Source organism: Erythrolamprus reginae, chromosome 4, assembly GCF_031021105.1.
Source record: "Erythrolamprus reginae isolate rEryReg1 chromosome 4, rEryReg1.hap1, whole genome shotgun sequence".
NCBI lineage: Eukaryota > Metazoa > Chordata > Lepidosauria > Squamata > Dipsadidae > Erythrolamprus > Erythrolamprus reginae.
Window position 1 is genome coordinate 61,218,942 of NC_091953.1, and position 19,089 is coordinate 61,238,030.

A 19,089-nucleotide genomic window follows, 5' to 3' on the forward strand; every position below is an offset into this window, starting at 1 on the left:
GACTTGTGGACTTGTGTGCTTTTTAATATTAGATTTGTTTTCGCTGGAATATTGTTTTTATTATTGTTGTGAGCCACCCCGAGTCTTCGGAGAGGGGCGGCATACAAATCTAATAAATTGAATTGAATTGAATTCAACTCCCAGAATTCACCAGTCATGCTACCTTAGGAATGGGAGTTGAAGTCCACATGTTTTAAGCTTGCCAGGTTAAAGACCCTTGCACTCCTAACTCTAACTCAGGGGTCTTCAACTTGTCAGCTTCAAGACTTGTGGATTCCTCCACCAGTCATGCTACCTTAGGAATGGGAATTGCAGTCCACAAGATTAAACTTGCCAGGTTTGAAGACCCTTCTTCTTTCCTTCCTGTTGCCTCCTCTGCTACCTGAAAAAAGAGCCTCCCCCCCATACCCACCCACCCCATGGTTCAGATTCACACCCCCTTGTGCTCTAGCCTGGCTTAGAGCTGGCATCACTCTGCAACTGCATGACAGCTCCAGGCTCCAAAGACTAGCAGCCGGGAGAGGGAAGCCAAGCCCAGCTGAGAAAGATCTGAGTATTGCCAATACCTATGCACCTGGGATTGGCTGGGGAGTGAGTGAGTTTGGATGGGGGTGGCTAGCTTTCCACCAGGTTCTTTTCTTTTAAAGAGAGAGAGAGAGAAAAGGGGGCGGGTGAATAACCAGCTTCTCTAGAAAAAGAAATGTGTATCTCCCATCAATTGCAGTGTAAAGGATGCAGAGGTATTTCTCCTTGACCCAGTGCTATTCTTTCTCTCTCTCTCTCTCTCTCCCCCCCCCCCCCTCTGGTTCTGTCTTTCTGCTCAGTCTTGGACGGCCAGAGAATAAGGTCAGGGGTTATTAACAGGAGCGCCAAGGCAATTGGAACTGAGGAGGAGGAAGAGGAGGAGGGGGAAGAGGAGGAGGCAGTGCCCTGGGAATCAGACAGGGCAAGAGGTGCCTTCTGGGCTCCCCAGCCAATCCTAGGCACGTAGCCTTTCTCAGATCTTCCTCAGCTGGGCTTGGCTTCCCATGTAGCAGCTGGGAATGGGAAGCCAAGCCCAGCTGAGGAAAATCTGAGGAAGGCTACATGCCTGGGATCAGCTGGGGTGAGCCCAGAAGGCACCTCGCCCGCTCTGATTCCCAGGGCACTGCCTCCTCATCCTCTTCCTCCTCCTCAGAAAAAATGCCAAAACCTGCTTATAAAATTGAGGCCAACCAGAACTTGGTGGATATGCAGCAAGTCTTGCCACAGGACACTCCCTAATAGATGGGACATGGGGCTTACTTCTCTGTTGAGCAGTTGGAAAAAGACAGTCCTACAAACTACCTGGCCTTGTGTCATAAAGGTGACAATTAGCAATTAACTAATAATGACAATTCACATCTTGAATTGCATCTGAAAACATGGTGGGAGCCAGCACAGTTCATCAAACAGATGAGTAACATGAATTTACCAAGATGTACCCACAACTGTCGATGGTCCCTATACCAGGTAAAGCTTCTGGATATTCTTCAACCAAGCTCCTTCTAGAGTGCACATGAGGAGAAAGTGATATATGTGCATATAAAGAATAGAAGGGATGGAGAGGGAGGTGGAATATTGATAAGTGAATAAGCAATTATTAAATTTTGAGTTCTGGGAGAAATGTTGGGGAAACAACTTAAGCTATGCCACAAATATGTTATCTTGTTGAGAAAATTGTTTTTCATATCCTTCCAAGCCATTTATATAGAACAAACTTAAGCATAAAGAACAATTCTCTTCTGAGCTGAGCCATATATGCACTTTTATTGGCAACAGTATGGATATTCAAGTACTAACCAAGCCTATCTCTGCTTAGTTTTCAAGATCAAAGTTGATAAAGTGTTGCTTCCTAACTGGGCAGTCTTAAGTCCAAAACTATACTGGAGCCATGATGTAAAACAGTATCTCACTGATTTACCCTAGTTTCCTGACCTCATGTGGCCTCATTAGTAGAAACTGAATTGTATCCAGTCAGTTTTTCTTCTGCTGATGGAAGCAGGATCTTTAATTTTGAGGATGGGAAGAAAGGCATTTTGGCCACAGTTCTTTTTTTCAGAAATATTGAAACATGTCTAAATTTCAGTTAGAAATCTGGGAGATGATGATAAGATAAAAATGGATACTTCTCATAATATACAATCTTTTTAGATGGGCTACTGGATAGACTACACTGTGCAAGAATCAAATTCCTTTCTGCAGAATGAAATCCATTGGGAATAAAATCTACTTTTAAAAAATATGTTCCATCAAGTCATTCTTAATTCTAAGTGACTACATACAAATCTTCTCCATGACAATTTATCCCTAACATGTTCTTTCAAGTGATGTTTCCATCACCACCATAACTGAGTCCAGCCATTGGTCACTGTCTTCTTCTTTCTTTCTTTCCACCCTTCTCAGCTTTAAAGTCATTTCCAAAGAGCTAGGCCTTTACATAATAAGAAATAGAATAATTTAAGCCTGATCATTTCTGTGAGTGTGTGGGTTTATTTCTTTAATGATCCATTATCAATTGTATAAATATAAATACAGTATATAAATATAAAACCATCTACTATAGATACAGGTTCAAGCATCATGCAATTTCAGCCCATATATATACCGTACTTTATATAAATTCATATGAATTACTACAGAAATTAATTTACTAAACATGGAAATTAAATCTAATTAACCAACTCTCCCCCTATCAACACTGACAGAGCAAGGAACTAGAATATAATAGTCTTTGGAGAGGGGCGGCATATAAGTCTAATTAATTAATTAATTAATCAATCAATCAATCAATAAAAACTGACAGCAATTCACACTACTTACTAGCAATGATGATATAACCTAGTTTGGGTAATGAAATGTCTGCAAGAAAATGAGTAAGCTCAGAGAGCACCAAGGTCTCCTCATACACACAAATGTACAGGGTAGCACAAAAAGTCTGCAATGGACAATGTAAGATTGTTTAGGTTTTTTTTATTTGTGTGTTCTAAAATATGTACATTGGCAATATGAGATTACTGCTGACCTAATAAATTATGATTACTTTAATTTTGTTACATACAAAAATGAATGTGATGCAAAACAGCCGAAAGTTCATTAGCTGCACTAAGAGTAATGATGCATATTATGTAAAAAAAAGCAAGCAAGATTCTTTTGAAAATTCTGAAAATATCCAAGGCCGATTAAAAAAATGAAATGTCTATATAATTACAGCTGCTTTGGTGGGCAATATTGCGGGTGAAACAGATGTTTGTAACTTATTAATGAAAGTTTTTCAAACATCTGCTTACAATTTGAAAGCAAATGTAAATACAGCACAGAAGGTCAATTGGGCCAATTAAGGTCTATGTGCAAATCTACTGCTGCAGGTTTCTTTTCAGCTTATGCTGACTCTTTTTAGCACAGGAAATGGTATTTAATAGCAGCTTTGTCAATTTTGATTGTGATTTTATATAACAACAAACAATGATTACATGCCCTGTACTTTAGCAAGTAACCCATTTTCCTTCCTTCATTTCCTTCATACCTACAGCACACTGCCAAGTGCACTAAGATGTAGTAAAAGTGTCATAAGTTGATTTTCATACATAAAGGCTTAATTTCCATATTTATTTATTTATTTATTGGATTTGTATGCCGCCCCTCTCCAGAGACTCAGTTGAGAAATATTCCAGAAACTCTTTAAATACTACAACTAGAATATTAGACTTTCATAATCTACAGCACTCCAAAACAAATGTAACCAATACAAATTGCAGATGAATGATCAAAAGAAATTGCTCAATGGTTGAGATTTTTCTTTTAATCCTGATTTTTCAGAATCCATGAAATATTATTATCTTGTTTTCTCCTACAGTCCTCTTCCTCTGGATAGAAGCCAATAAATGAATATGCAGAAATAAAAGTGCTCTTTTTTCCAATCACATGCATGGTACCACTAGGTTATACTTATTCAGAGGACAATATATTAGCTATTCCAACTCAAAAGGAAATTGAAAATTAAATGTGGTTTGAAAGCTAGCACATTATGGCTATTGGTAAGAAATTTGGAAGAGATGTACCATCTTCCCTTAAAATGGCAGAAATTCTTAGATGGCAAAATGTATAAATAAGGGGTAGAAAGTGAATCATGGCTTCCTTTTAGAAAAAAAAGCTGGTTTATTTTTAAAAAAATGTTTATTGTACTTCACCTGTCGGTATCACCACACTATAAGGCCAGGTATTTGATAGACTTACCCTAATTTGTGCTCCTATCAGTTTTTTGAGTCCTGCAAACTATTTTCTCTAATTATACATCAGTTAACAGCAGACACACAGACACCTTTCACACACCCAGTTGACTATACATGTCAGAGATAAGCCAAAATTAAGGTTAAGATGTTTTGCTCTTTGAGAATGTACCAATCATGGTACATGGTAGAATTCCAGCACTAAGTTGAATGCAACAGGAATAGATTCATAATCAGAGTTTATCTATTGATAACAGGAAAAAACATCATCACAGGAAGAAACACCATCACAGACATACATTGGTTTGACTTCACAAAAAAGGCAATTTTCCAGTCTCCTATAAAAGTGGGAAGAAATGAACAAGACTTTTGTTGCCCTACTTACTTATAGGTTTCTCACTTGAAAGCAGAATACTCTCTGAAATTCTGGTTGTTGACTTCATTAGCTTCAGTTTAACAAATGCTATTAAACAAATTATTGAATTTTTATTTATTGGATTAACTGTTTTCAGTCCAAACAGTGAACGAAATATGATAGATTGCATTCAATATATAATTTTGCATACCCCTATGTTCTTGACATGATTTAAAATACAGTGATCCCTCGAGTATCGCGAGGGTTACGTTCCAAGACCCCTCGCGATACTCGATTTTTCGCGATATAGTGGTGCGGAAGTAAAAACACCATCTGCGCATGCGCGCCCTTTTTCCATGGCCGCGCATGCGCAGATGGTGGAGTTTGCGTGGGCGGCGGGGAAGACCCAGGGAAGGTTTCTTCGGCCACCCAGCAGCTGATCTGCTCGGCAGCGCCGCAGCAGCGAGGAGCCGAAGATCGGGGTTTCCCCGCCGCCCACGCAAAGGGGAAACCCCGATCTTCGGCTCCTCGCTGCTGCGGCGCTGCCGAGCAGATCAGCTGCTGGGCGGCCGAAGAAACCTTCCCTGGGTCTTCCCTGCCGCCCACGCAAAGGGGAAACCCCGATCTTTGGCTCCTCGCTGCTGCCCGCCCGCCGCTCGCCCGCCCGCCGCCCGCCGCTCGAGAGCAAGAGGGGGAGAGATAGAGAAAGAGAGAAAAGGAAAGAAAGAGATGAGAGAGGGAGGAAGAGTGTGAGAGAGGAAGAAGCAAGATAAAGAGAGAGAGAAAGAAAGATGAGAAAGGGAGAGAGTGACGTCATCGGGTGGGAAAAATCGCGATATAGCGTTTCGCGAAGATCGAGATCGCGAAAATCGAGGGATCACTGTATTGCTATTCTAAGAATTGTAAATTTTATGCAGCAACAATAGAATCATAGAAACATATGCACCTGCTTTAATTAATTACAGACATGTGTACCAGTAGTGGATTTTGAAACCCTTTACACATAACACGTCTGCATATGCACAAAAACATCCCGGGTGGGTGGGTGGAGCCTCCTGTTGCCGCTACTGGTTCTTAGAACTGGGCCAAGCTGGGAGCAACCTATCGCTGATGTGTACATTTGCACTCCGACACATTCATAAATACATCGTCTAAACCAAAGCAATACACTTTTATATAAATCAGAAGCATATAAAAATGATATTCCCTAAATTTGAAGGCCTATTTAATATCTGAAACAAATACTGACAATCATCTTATAATATTCTTACTTCTAGCATTTTGTAACCTTGAAACTATATTCAATGACTTCTAAATGAGAAATGTAAGGTTTCTTGACCAGTTAAATCTGAAAGCAAACATCAGAAGTCTCAGAATGCATTCCCATCAATTAGGCGGTGTCTTTACTCAGCTTACCCCAATGTCACTTTGAACACTTAATGCATCATCTTGCCTGTAACTTATTAGCAAAGATACCTTTAAAGTCAGTGTACTTTCCAGCCATCTTTTGTGTAAAAACACAAATTTATACTGTTTGTTATAAAAAGAACTGATAGTAATCTGTTCCAAATTTAAAGATTCTTTTTTATATTTCTATATTTTCAATAAAAAACTGTACCTATCAAACTCAGGAGATACCCATCTTTATTCTGTAAATTACATTCTATTAAAGGGTTTGATTACAAGATATTTCATCTGTATGCATTTCTTCCCTCCCATTATATATCTGTTTTATTCACTAGCTCTCAAAATTCTTGAATTTTGCTATCCTAGAATTAAGAGTCTGTAGCAATTGGGACCAACATTTCCATCACTAACCAATGGAGTTGTAAAACATGAGATCCCGTGATTACATTGCAATCTTGGCAGTCCCCATTGCTATCATTAAGTGAGAGCCACCTGGGTCATTACACGAGGACTCACATGACCACAACATATGCATTGACCCGATTTCTCCAGAGTTGTACAAGGATATCTTTCTACTAAATGTAAATCATAAGCCTGTCATAGTTAAACGCTCACAGAGGCTGAATGGCTTTTTAACTAATTTGATACATCCTAATGAATACAGTACATCCAAATGAAATCCAAATGAAATCTATCAGAGATAATAATGGATAGATTCTGAATGCTGTTTATATGAAAATGACGATGATTTTCCTTCATATGGAGAAAACCTTTGACAATTTTGAACAGTCATTTGTGAAGAAGATAAAAGTTATTACATGGATACAGATTATCTGCAATGGGCAAGATAATGGCAAATGGATTGATATCTCAAATTGTATCATAATACCTTCAAATTGTAGAAGGATTCATATTACCAAATGTCTTATAATGAAAGGGATATGATATATTGCCCCATTTAGAAACTTGACAATATAATATCCAAAATTTTAGGATCAAATTGTGAAATAAAAAGCATAAATTTAAATTATATGCTGATGACATTATAGTTACAATATTCAACAGAAGTACTAGAATCAATAATGAAACATATATAGTGGTATGGTTTGGTACTAGGCCATTCTAACATTGCCCCTTCTGATCTGAGGTGACAACAACAGTGGAATAAAATAAAAAGGCCTAGAGATCTACTGATACCTAAAACATTAGTCTCATATCACGATTAAGTCTTGGAAACCAATTTGGAATAGCACACCAGTTTTATGATTTAGATGAAGAATGGCAATTAAAATGGGCATCTTTTAATTACCATAAAACAGATCACACAGCTCCAACAAAACTACTTCCAGGAATACAGTTGTCCTGAAAAACATGGAGCCCGAATAGAATCAAGACAGGCCATGGCAGAACTAAGGCAAAGTTCTTTAAGTGAGGAATGGCCAAAAGCCACATAGAGTTCAAGAATGTTCTCTCGGGAAATTTCAAGGCACCTGGGATGATTTCATCACAGCCACCCCAAAAGCAGTTAATGGTGAGCTTCCCTAGGTGTAAAATTACATTTAGCCTAGGGGTGTCAAACTTGTGGCCTGCAAACCGGATGCTCACGTGCTGGCTCCACCCCCTCCTGGTTTATTGAAGGGGAAAAAAGTACCAATAAGTCATGTGACGCCGCAAGTTTGACATCCCTGATCTTGCCTATTGCGATTCTATGGTGCCATACTATGGGAATTTTATCATAGTTTTACTTCAGTATTTTAACATATAGCATATTGTATACACACAGATACACACAGAGAAATCTGAAAATTTACCTAACTTAATTTAATAAAGGAATGAAATAGGTCATTTGCTATTTATTTTTATCTTCTTCATTTTAAAGGATTTAATTTCTACATTCTCTAAATGAATTCTGATTATTGACCATACTAAAGAACTAACGCATTGATCAAATAGATTTAAGAATAATTATGTATTTTTGGGTGTTTTTTTGTTAATTTATTTATATCACTCATTTATTATTTTAATAAATAACTAAAAAAATAACTAATATTTCTTCCTCTTTCTATTTCCCTCCACAACAATTTTTTGAAGTGGGTTGGACTGAATTTGAGTGACTGGTTGAAAGTTACCCAGCTAATTTATTTATTTATTTATTTATTTATTTATTACTTGGATTTGTATGCCGCCCCTCTCCGAAGCTAAACTTTTATGCCTAAGATAAGACTAGAACTCACAGTCCTGTGGTGTTAATTACTCATTCTGGATGTTACTGGAAAAACATAATGAGAGTTATTGTGAGCCCTTGAAGCCATCTTTATTGTTGCAGCTTCAGGGCTGTCACATTTACTGCCTGGGAAAACAGGAAAGGGGATTGCACGAAGTGGTGGAGGATTAGCTATAACAACATTTCTTTCTCTGAGAGTCTTTTGGCCTGCACCTGGATGGGAGTGACTGGGGGTTGGGGCGTTGAATTGATTGGACCATGGGATGGACTTGTGGGTGCAGAGGATGGATCTTTGACTTTCTTTCCAGTAGGGAAAACCCGGAACTCTCAGATTCGGGTTTTCCCAGATGTGCCAATATGGCATCTCTAATAAAATGGAACTTTGAGGAACTCCAAGCCTTGGAGTCTTCTTTAACTGGGGGTGTTACTTGGGACTCCGACAGTTATTTTAAAATGGAATAAATTAAAATTGTTCTGGTTGGAGAAATAAGTGCAGTAAAATAAATACCTTACAAAGAGTTTTGCATGATGTAAAAGTATGTGTGAGGGTGGCAGAAACAAACTTTAAAGTAGATCATCAAACTAATCCTCGGAGAGGGGCGGCATAAAAATCCAATAAATAAACAAATAAATAAATGTTTTATTGGATTACAGTGTGTATACCTTCAAATCAGTCTTGAATCTCACGCTGTTTGTTTGGCAACATTTTTTTGAACTGGTTTACCATTGCCTTCTCCCTAGGGCTGTGAGACAGAGCAATTGATCTAAGACTTTATAAACTGAGTAAATCAATAAAGCCACTCAGCTGGCTTTGTAACCAAGGTGGGACTAGAACTTTATCATCAAGCATAAATTTATTGAAGGGATATACCAACTATTCTGAAATCTATCATATTTGTTGTTCTAGAGCAGGGGTGCCAAACTTGATTTCATTGATGGCTGCATCAGGTTGTGTTTGATCTTGGAGGGGGTGTAGGGGGGGCTGGGGTGAGCATGGCCAGCTCAATGCCATTCATATCAGGGGCGCCTGTGGGGGGCTGAGTACTCTGCCAGAGAAAATGGTCCCAAACACCATTTTTGGCTGCAATTGCCTCCTGCAACTTTCTGCCAGTGAAAACTGAGCTGTTTTCATTGGCAGAAGCACTTGGGACAGTCCTTTGCTGTTTCCAGGGTGGCCCATGGACCAGATCTAAGCACTCTGTGAGCTGGATCTGGCCCCTGGGCCTTGACTTTGAAACCCCTGTTCTAGAGGGTTAATTTAATAGCTCTAGAAGTCTTACAAAGATAACAATAAAATAATTTATATGATTAAAAACAAGTGATGAATAATAAATATTAAAAAAATATATTTATAAATTAAATAATGCAATAAGAGGGTAAACTATAATAAGAGAGTTCCAAATAGTAAGAATTTGTTTCTACCCCTGCCGAATAAAATACATAATTATACTTTGCACAATCTAAACATTCTTAAAATCTCTTCTCATCCTTTTCTCTATTTGAATAAATTCTTCAGTCTCCTATTAATCTTTCAAAATGAAAACATAAAAGAGAGAATATGGCTATTAATTATTGGGCAATGATTACATTAAGCTGCCTTCAGTCTTAAAAATAATGTTTTTAAGACGATGGAAATAATTCCACACTATTTGAACAAAGAAGAGGATAAAATTAAGACTGACATTCCTCCTTCATATTAAGAAGTTTCTGTAATGTACACATGATGGGGTCCACATATGTTCTATCCCATCATTTTGCCAACTAAGCTATTTATCACAAAATAAACACTTTTTCAGATCTTTCCTAATACAGCTTACTTCTGAAATAATGTACAAATTGATATATTTTCTAGAAAAGAATATATTAATATGAAATGGCAGTGATGTTTTGTATTACTTTTTTAATGAACATTTTAAGTTAATCAATATTTTCCTATTATTTTTGGTAAGATACTTTCCCTTATAACAATTATTTATTTAGATTAAAAATTTGATGTTAATTTAAGCAAAGGGCTTATCACTGGAGCAAACACTGCCAGCCTATTGAAATTACTACTTCCTTCTAAATATTTTGACTGTATATTGAAATATTTATTCTCCCATACCCTCCACTTTGCATTATTGTCCCACACAATGAAATGTATTGCTCCTTCTTCTCAAATATTAATTAGTTCTTCAACCACCCAAAAATTCGACATTTCTATTCTAAGTGTAAATAATTTCATCTGTGAGTTGACTATGTTTGTTTCTTTGTTTATTTATTTGTTTATTTATTTGTTTATTTATTTATTTATTAGATTTGTATGCCGCCCCTCTCTGTAGACTCATATAAACATGATCATCTATATAATTTACTTTCTTAAAAATGGGCAAATAATCATTTATTTTAATTCTTTTTAAAAAGCAAAACAATTATTATCACTCCAAGAATAATAAACCAAGAATAGTTATAGTCTAATTAATTTAGACTTATAGTATTCATATCAAAATGCATTCCTGGAGCACAGAAAATGTAACAAACGGGTGGTCATTAATCATCAACCATTTTTCTTGTGTCCTAACCTCTGATTAAATAATTTGCTTAATGTCTTTAGGATTTTTAGTGACATTCTTTTTAAAAAAAATACAGGATAGAAAAAAAAGTATTCAACAACTGATATTAAAGAGAGAAGGGGGGGGGGAGAAGAGAAAGATTATATTTAAAATAAATATTTTAAAATCAAATCAAATCTGATATATACATTATAATGAAACACAATTACCCTTCCCAAATTTTAACAAACCAACCAACCCTAGGCTATAGTCAAAAGTAACCAAAGTACATACACGAAATTAAAATACAGCTCTGTAACACTACGGTATTAATAAATAGTAGACTGTAATGTAAATCTCTTATTCAAATCAAACTACAGTATAGAGTATAATCTATGTACTCTCCCAAATATCCTGAAGTGACCCTCGCACACATGAACTTCAAAACACATTTATGTATTACAATAAGAACAATCTAGGCTACAACATTGCCAGAATGCTAGTAGACAATGCACTTTTTCCAGACAGAAAACAATCCTAAACTTTCTTTCAAATCTTGAGAAATCCTCTGCAACTAACTTCATTCAAGGCAAGATTTTCACAAGGTTTTTTCCAACTTGATTTATTAAAAGATAAATAGGTTTGGCTATATAAATTTGAACACAATTATTTCCATTTTATAATCCAAGCTATCATTCAGTTTGTGAGGGCATATTTCACTTTATTTCTAATACCTCCTCTCATAAATATTGGGCTAGTTGCCTATTCCGAGACGAGTAAGGAATACTGGTGCCAGTATTTCCCAACTGCTGCCTGAATCCCTATCAGACTATGAATGCAGCATTATATTTAATCATTTTAACTGCATATTTGATCTTTATCTTTAGAGAACTGGCAACAAAAACTCTTCACTCATCGATTTCTAATATTTTCTTTTTAACTCTGAACATTTAAAGCTTGCAGAAATGTTTTTCATGCCCACTTTTCATTTCTATTTCTAATATACTTATTAGTGACTGGAAATCCTTTAAGGAGATTTTGTTGAAAAATTAGAAACATTAGCAAGGAAACAACCAAGCCTTGAGAGTACCAAGTGAGAGGACAAACATAAAATGTTAGGAAGATCGGAAGTCACTTCTTTGTATCTTTTTTCTTATTCTTTCATTTCTTTTCTATTTATTATCAGTTTTCCTTTCCTTTACTATCTCTTTTCTTTAAATTTATATTGTTTTTAACCTCGTAAAATGTTTAAATTAAAGTGAGTTTAAAAAGTGAGTTAAAAAAAGGCAATACATGTGATAATAGCAACCAGGATGGAGAAAGGCAGCCAGAGTTTAGCCTAATATTTGAGAAATGTTATATTAAACCTTAGTATGGTTTATTTATCTGGTTAAGAATCATAATTTCTATCTTAATCTATACTCCAAATGCAGTTAGCGAACAGTTCTTATCATGGAACATTTAGCTAATTATATTAACTGGATATTGTTGCATTTTAAGAGTAACAATATAAACAAAGAAACTAATCTTTTCCTGATTTGCCTAACTGGTCAAACAGATTGTTTATGGAACATATTAAATTGACTAAGCCAGAAACTTTTATGGTTTGTTAGCTTCTGCTACTTGAAGGCTGGGTATCAGGCATACTTATTGATATTATGGCTAAATGTAATATACTCATGTGTTGAATGTTTGTCTCTTTTCCAAAGAAAAGTTGTCATGCAAAGGATGATTAACTACAAGCTGTACGGTAAAATTCCAGGCTGAGGCCCATTTCAAATCTAATGATTTAGCCCCATTTAGTCCAATTTTGGACTTCATTCAATAAGCCAAACTTGGCTTATTGAATAAAATCCAAAATGTATGTCCATGCATTTTTTCATAGCACCTCCCCTTATTTGCTAGCTTCTATCAAAGCTTTCTCATGTTCTTAAACAGTATATTTTTAAATGATGTTTAAACCAACACAGTTTTAAAAGGTGGTTTTTGGACCAATTACCATTCAAAATATCTAGAGAATATTAGATGTCTATGGAGATTCTGTCCTCCAGGTCATGGTTGTCCCAAAGGAGGTTTTTCAAAAGGCAGCTGGACTTCATTTTTCCTTTTGAAAAAGCACCTTTGGAATAGAGAATAGGAAAAAGTTTAAAAAGTGCATGTACCTTCTGATTCGATCTACTTGAACTACATTAGTACATCTATTATTTAAAAATAAAAGTAAAGATGCTGTAAATTTATAAACTGATTTATCAAGCCAAGTTTTAGGTGGTTTTGGGAAGACCAAGACCAGAGACTGTTCAGTTCCTCTAAAACATTTATATTAACAATTTTTCTGATGTCCTTTGTACTATATATAACAATAGCAATAGCATTTAGACATATATCATTTCACAGTGTTCTACAGCCCTTTCTAAGTGGTTTATCATCAGCATTTTGCCCCCAACAGTCTGTGTCCTCATTTTATCAACTTCGGAAGGATGGAAAGCTGAGTCAACCATGAGCCATGAGAATTGAACTGTCAAACTGCTGGTAGCCAGCATTCAGCAAAAGCAGCCTGAAGTATTACATTTTAACCACTGCCCACCACACCTCTATGTAAACCTATGCAGAAGGCTGCTAAAACAACTTATTCTTTTAATACCACCATCTTCTCCTAAATGTTTTAAGACATCAAGAATGAGATGAAAGGGGATGCAATAAAAAGAAACTTCAGGAAAAAAGAAACTGATAGTTTTGATTCTTATCTGTCTCTCATGAGTTCAAATTGCATCTCTACTGCCACATCACTACAAAGCTCATAGGAAGGATCTTTCTGAAAGGCATTTTAAAGTTTTGGAGGGGTAAGAATATCTATTGCATAAGCCTGTTTCCTATTGCACAACTTTAGATCCATTCAAAGTTCTGTTTATATCAGACTTGGGCAAGGGGCAGTCCATGGGCCGCATCCGGCCCACCCGCTATCTGTGACCAGCCTGCCCGCTATCTGTGACCGGTCTACGGAAGTCGGGGTCCGCTCCAGTGCAAGGATGAAAGAGCTCACCACGTCTACCTGGACTCCTCTGGTTCCTGCTTTCCTGGTGGCATGGCGTGATCTATACTGCTACGAGCAGACCAGTGACTGTGGTGCACCGTGTTGCCGTAAAGCAAACAATTAAGGGTCTGTAGACTGGGTCTGGGTGTTTAGGTCAGGCCAGGGTCTGGGTCTTTAGAGTGGTCAGCACCAAAAAAATCCCTTAACTGTGAGCAGTACAGGAGTGGTATACAGATACTGTGCTTACTAAGTTAATAACTTTAAAAAACGAACATGATATCTTGACCTAAAATAGCAAGTTTTTCCAAACACTGTTAAAGTTAACAATTTTCTAAACTGAACAATCATAAGCTGGTTGCAGTTCATCACCTCATCATTAAATAATGATGTAATTAGGTCCTCCATATTTTCATTGTATTGCAAATCTTTGCATTGTTTAACATACTGTTTCTTTATGAAAAGATAGCATATGTATACTATATACAGTATTGGGTAGAACTGAGTTAATTATATTAGTCCGGGCCTGTAAAACCATCCCAATTTCTCATGTGCCTCAATGGCAAAATTAATTGCCCACCCCTCGTTTATACAGAGGTCAAAACCACATTTTTTTCAGGCAAAGAAATATCAGGAAGTAAATAATCAAGAATCAATTCTTGATAATTTATGAAAATTTAAATGTAGTCTTCTTCAACACATCTACTACTCAATAATAATAAATTGTTAACTATTTTGTTCCAGTGGTCGGTTCCTATCGGTGCGCTAGGAGACTCTGTCCTGGTAGCGCCCGCCAGATTGTGCAATTTGCACACAACCACTCCAGTGCTGTCTTCACTGGTCTATCGGGCGGCACCATCTTTTTTTCTGAGTTTTGGGGCCTTTTTTGCTTCCTGCACATGTGCATAAGCAAAATCTTGCAAGGGGACTCTCGCTCGTGTAAGATTTCAGCAATTTTTTACTTCTGCACATGTGCGGAAGCAAAAAATCGCACAAGTGAGAGCATCCTCTCACAAGATTTTAGAGTCTTTTTACTTCATGTGCATGCATGGAAGCAAAATTGCATGAAGGGCACATGCGTGAGCGCACCTGAACCAGAAGGATGTGCATGCAGCGCACTGTTTTGTTCATACACTTTAAAAACAGTTTTGATATGAAATGTCCTTTTTAATTGAGCTGTCAGGAACAAGTTTCTTTGCACAGGCAGATCTCTTGGCCATCCACAAATTCATATCATGCTATAAGTCATATAACCAAATGTTTTAAAAATTACTCCCAGTCGGTGTTAATGTCTTGTTTTTAATACAAACGAACAAACAAGTGCATTTACATATTGTGGGCAGCTACTCTATGAAACCACAACTTTTTATTTAGTAAATTGAAATTGTGTTTTATTTTTATTTTAATAGCAATTAATTTCACTGAGTTGAACAGATTTTCTTGCAAGCCATTCATCATAGCACTTGATTTATTCCTTAAATTATTCCTAAACTTCCATGTGTTGTATTATTCTAATTATATGCTTAGAGACTATGAAGAGAACCATAGAAGTTATGGAAGCTATCAAACAAATCTTATTCCTTGTAATTTATAGAAATTGTGCGTTAAATATCCTCAACAGCCATGACTATGACAACTTTGAAGGTATTTTTCCACAATGATAACATCAATGAATTTAAAGTACAGTATTCCAAAGTAAAAGTCATACAGCATTACAGATAAAGCTAAATTATTTAATATTTAAACAAATCTCTATTCTATAATTTAATTAATTCTGTACCCCTTAATTTACAAAGTCTAATAGAGGTGCTACTTAGTTTACTTGTTAGTTGTATATGTAAATATATGCCAACAATAATAGAGCTTGTATAATAATAAGTGATACATCAAAACAAGCCATCTGGAGAACTAATGAATAATCAAGGGACTCCAAATTAAACTATAGAATTTTTCTTAGAATCTTTAGGACAACACTGTCAAGTTCAATCTAATCATTTAGACTCCAGAATCAATTTTTCAAACTTTATGACAGGTCTAATAGCTCCCACCTGTTTCTCTTGTTTGACTTTTGACTGGCAAGTTACCAGCTAGGGTGGAAATATAGACAAAGAACCCTATTACACTCTGGCTGTTTCTCTACTGTGAGATCACTCAGCCATTAAATTAGTTCCAGCCCACTTTTGCTAAATCTTAATTTTGAAATATATATAGTGTTAAAAGGACTAGGATTGAAGGTTTTATATTCAAACTGCAAAAGGATTTGGAGGTATATCATGCATAGCTATAATATAGGTAATTTAATATTAAATATCTATCTCAATCTCAAGTAAAACATCTTATTACAATTTTATTAATTTACATATGTTGATTAGTTATTAAATGAGAAACTTAATGAGAAACTTTTAAAATTATGTTTTTGACATAATTGATTACAATTATGAAACAATCATATTTAAAAGCTTGCATTTTTAGAGATTTATAAATCATTTAAAGTATAGAAGGCAGTGTACTTTAATTTTGTAAACCATATTGAAATAAAACGATTGTGATATAAAATGGTTTTTAAAGAAATATGCTTATTTTTAACAACTCAGCTTTATTAATGTATATTGGCTATAATCTATATTTCCACCCTAGCTGGTAATTCACTGAAACAAGATACTGTAAGTATGCTTGTGTGTTTCAAAAATCTCATTTCTTATGATTATCAATTATAAGAATAGTTTATATTTTATACTAATAGTACTGCAAGCCTTGGATTCATATACTTTCTGGCTCTTTTAATTTTGACTTAGAAACTTTTCTTTCTGTTTTAGATTAATTATAGCCTGCTAGAAGATATTACATTTAATTTTAAACAAGTTTAAAACAAACATTTTTTCACAAGTTTAAAAACTGACCTTGTTTTATTCTATAGTACTTAAAGTTAACCATACTTTAGTGTTTGGGTGTAATGCTTAGCGGCTTAAGGTTAAAAGTGAAAAGGCAAAGTGTAATCCCCTTGACAGAATAAATAAACTATGTTTAAAAGTTGATAGTGGTTTCAAAGATACAGGTGTCCCGAAGTTCAAAGAAAACAAACATAGAAAATCCAACAGTCAAATTTAAGGGCACAAAGCAGCAAGACATTTTAATAGCAATATTGAAATCACTTCAACAACAACAAAATAAAGCTAATAATCTATAAATAAAATGCCAATATGTGAAAACAATCATGATAATTCAAATGAAAATACCATTCAAGAATGTTTCATATAACCAGTGATTAGACTAGTTGACAAGGATATATTTAATTAAATGATTATAAATTACTGGTAATCAGAACTAGGACGTAACTAAAATATATTTTACTTTTGAACTAGTTTAAACAAATTGAAAAGTATATTCTTTTCTTTTAGTTCTAGAGCCCCTGACAATAAAGCAAAAACATATTTTAAAAATCTGAAAATGTTGTTTTTCTTAGAGAATCAATTCCTTAGGAACAAAATAGTATAAATATAAAACAATGAGTCTCTGAAATCTACAAACTAATTCATGTTTATCCTTACATATCTTAACCAAATACATTTTGAATACAAAAAGTTTTTTTTAGAAATGGGTAATAGGGTAGCCATACATATCCTCTTTAAAATTATTTCACAATTTCCTATATTTTTATCAATATTAACATTGTTGCCTGCATCCATAAAGTTACTATTTTAAAGAATGATAGCTTTATGTAAATATATAAAATTAACCCATTTAGCAATAAAAGTTAAACTAAACAGACTTGTTCCCCCTACTTTTTGTCCAGGAGGAAAGCATTTTAAAATTTCCTGACATTTCCCTCTAATTTGTGATCTAGTTAAGGTGCAGTCGTAGATGACATCATACCAAATGGCTAAGCCATGAAGAAATATCGGTAGCTGAGGAAGCAAGTTGTTGCCACAGTTATGCTCATTTTTGCTTGACGCTGCCAGGCAGCACGATACTTTTTTAAAAAAAATATGATTTTTCCCTGACTTTTAAATATTTTAATACAGTTTGTTTCCCCCCCCCCCCTGATAATTTCGATATTTCCTGAACTGTCAATTTCACTGATAATTCCCTGATTTCCCTGCTTTCCAGGTTTGCTGGACACCCTGTATTAATAATAAATAATTCTATTGAATGTCAGCATTACAAAAAATCTGTATATCAATGGAACAGAATATTTGTATTTATTTCTATGTTGTAAGCCGCCCTGAGTCTTTGGGAGAAGGGCGGCCTAGAAATCAAAATAATAAATAAATATTTGTAATTTATGATTGAACTGTGGGGTCCTTGGTGTTTGGTTGTCTTCTTGAATCCCCATTTTACCAAACTCAGAAGGATGAAAGACTGAGTCAACCTTGAGCCAGTCAGAATCAAACTCTGGCATTGAAATTCAAAAGTAGCTTGCAATACTGCATTCTAACCACTGCACCACCACATCTTTTTTCAGCAACGTTGGGGAGGGGGGGCTAAATAAGATAAAATGGGGGTCTCAGCACCTAGATTGAAGTGCTGTTATCATATGACATATTGTGTGTGCGCGCGCATACACACGTCTTTGATCATTCTGCTGCAATCATCATCTGATTTCCTGAATCTCCTATGGATCCTGCTGCCCTGGTCTTCAGGTATTTAAGAGACAGAGCCATTAATTCTTTTCCAGGACTTTCCCCCATATTTTAAAAACTTTACAGATGCTAATCTTGAAATTATGGATAATATGAGCACTTTTTAAAATCTTAATCATTATAGCTCAGTAACTGGCGTTTTTATTTAAGGAAATGATGCATTTGTTATATAACTTGGTCACTTAGAGAATCTGTATAAAAAAATCTTTACTATTACATCAAATATCATAAGAAATAATAAATGGATTATTTCTATGAACATAGAGGAAATGAAGAGAATTCAACTATGAATTTAGCATTCAACTATGCTCTCATCCATACACAAAATGCAAGATGATATTGTGCCATAAACTATGATGGCATTGTTAGTAAATCTCATCTCCATTTCCAGGCAATCAAATAAATATGTTTTCTAATTATCTTATGAACCTCAGGACAGCTTTAAGCATAACAAATAATTAAATACCATATTTTTCGGAGTCTTATATGTAGCCCACCCACCGAAAATGAGGCATGTGCAGGCGGCAATTGGCTATGGTAATCCTTGCAGCCTGAAACAGCTGATCATCGGGAGGCAAATCCAATTGACAATTAGCTGCTTGTGCTAATCAGGCTGTGCTGAAGCTGAAATGGGCTGTTTGCTATTTGCTGTAAGGA

At 35.6% G+C, this 19,089-nt stretch overlaps 1 protein-coding gene across 1 annotated transcript in view; it reads right to left on the reverse strand.

The window, feature by feature from the left end:
- Positions 1–19,089, reverse strand: part of HLCS (holocarboxylase synthetase) — a 60,552-nt gene that overhangs the window by 25,556 nt on the left and 15,907 nt on the right. The window lies entirely within an intron of this gene.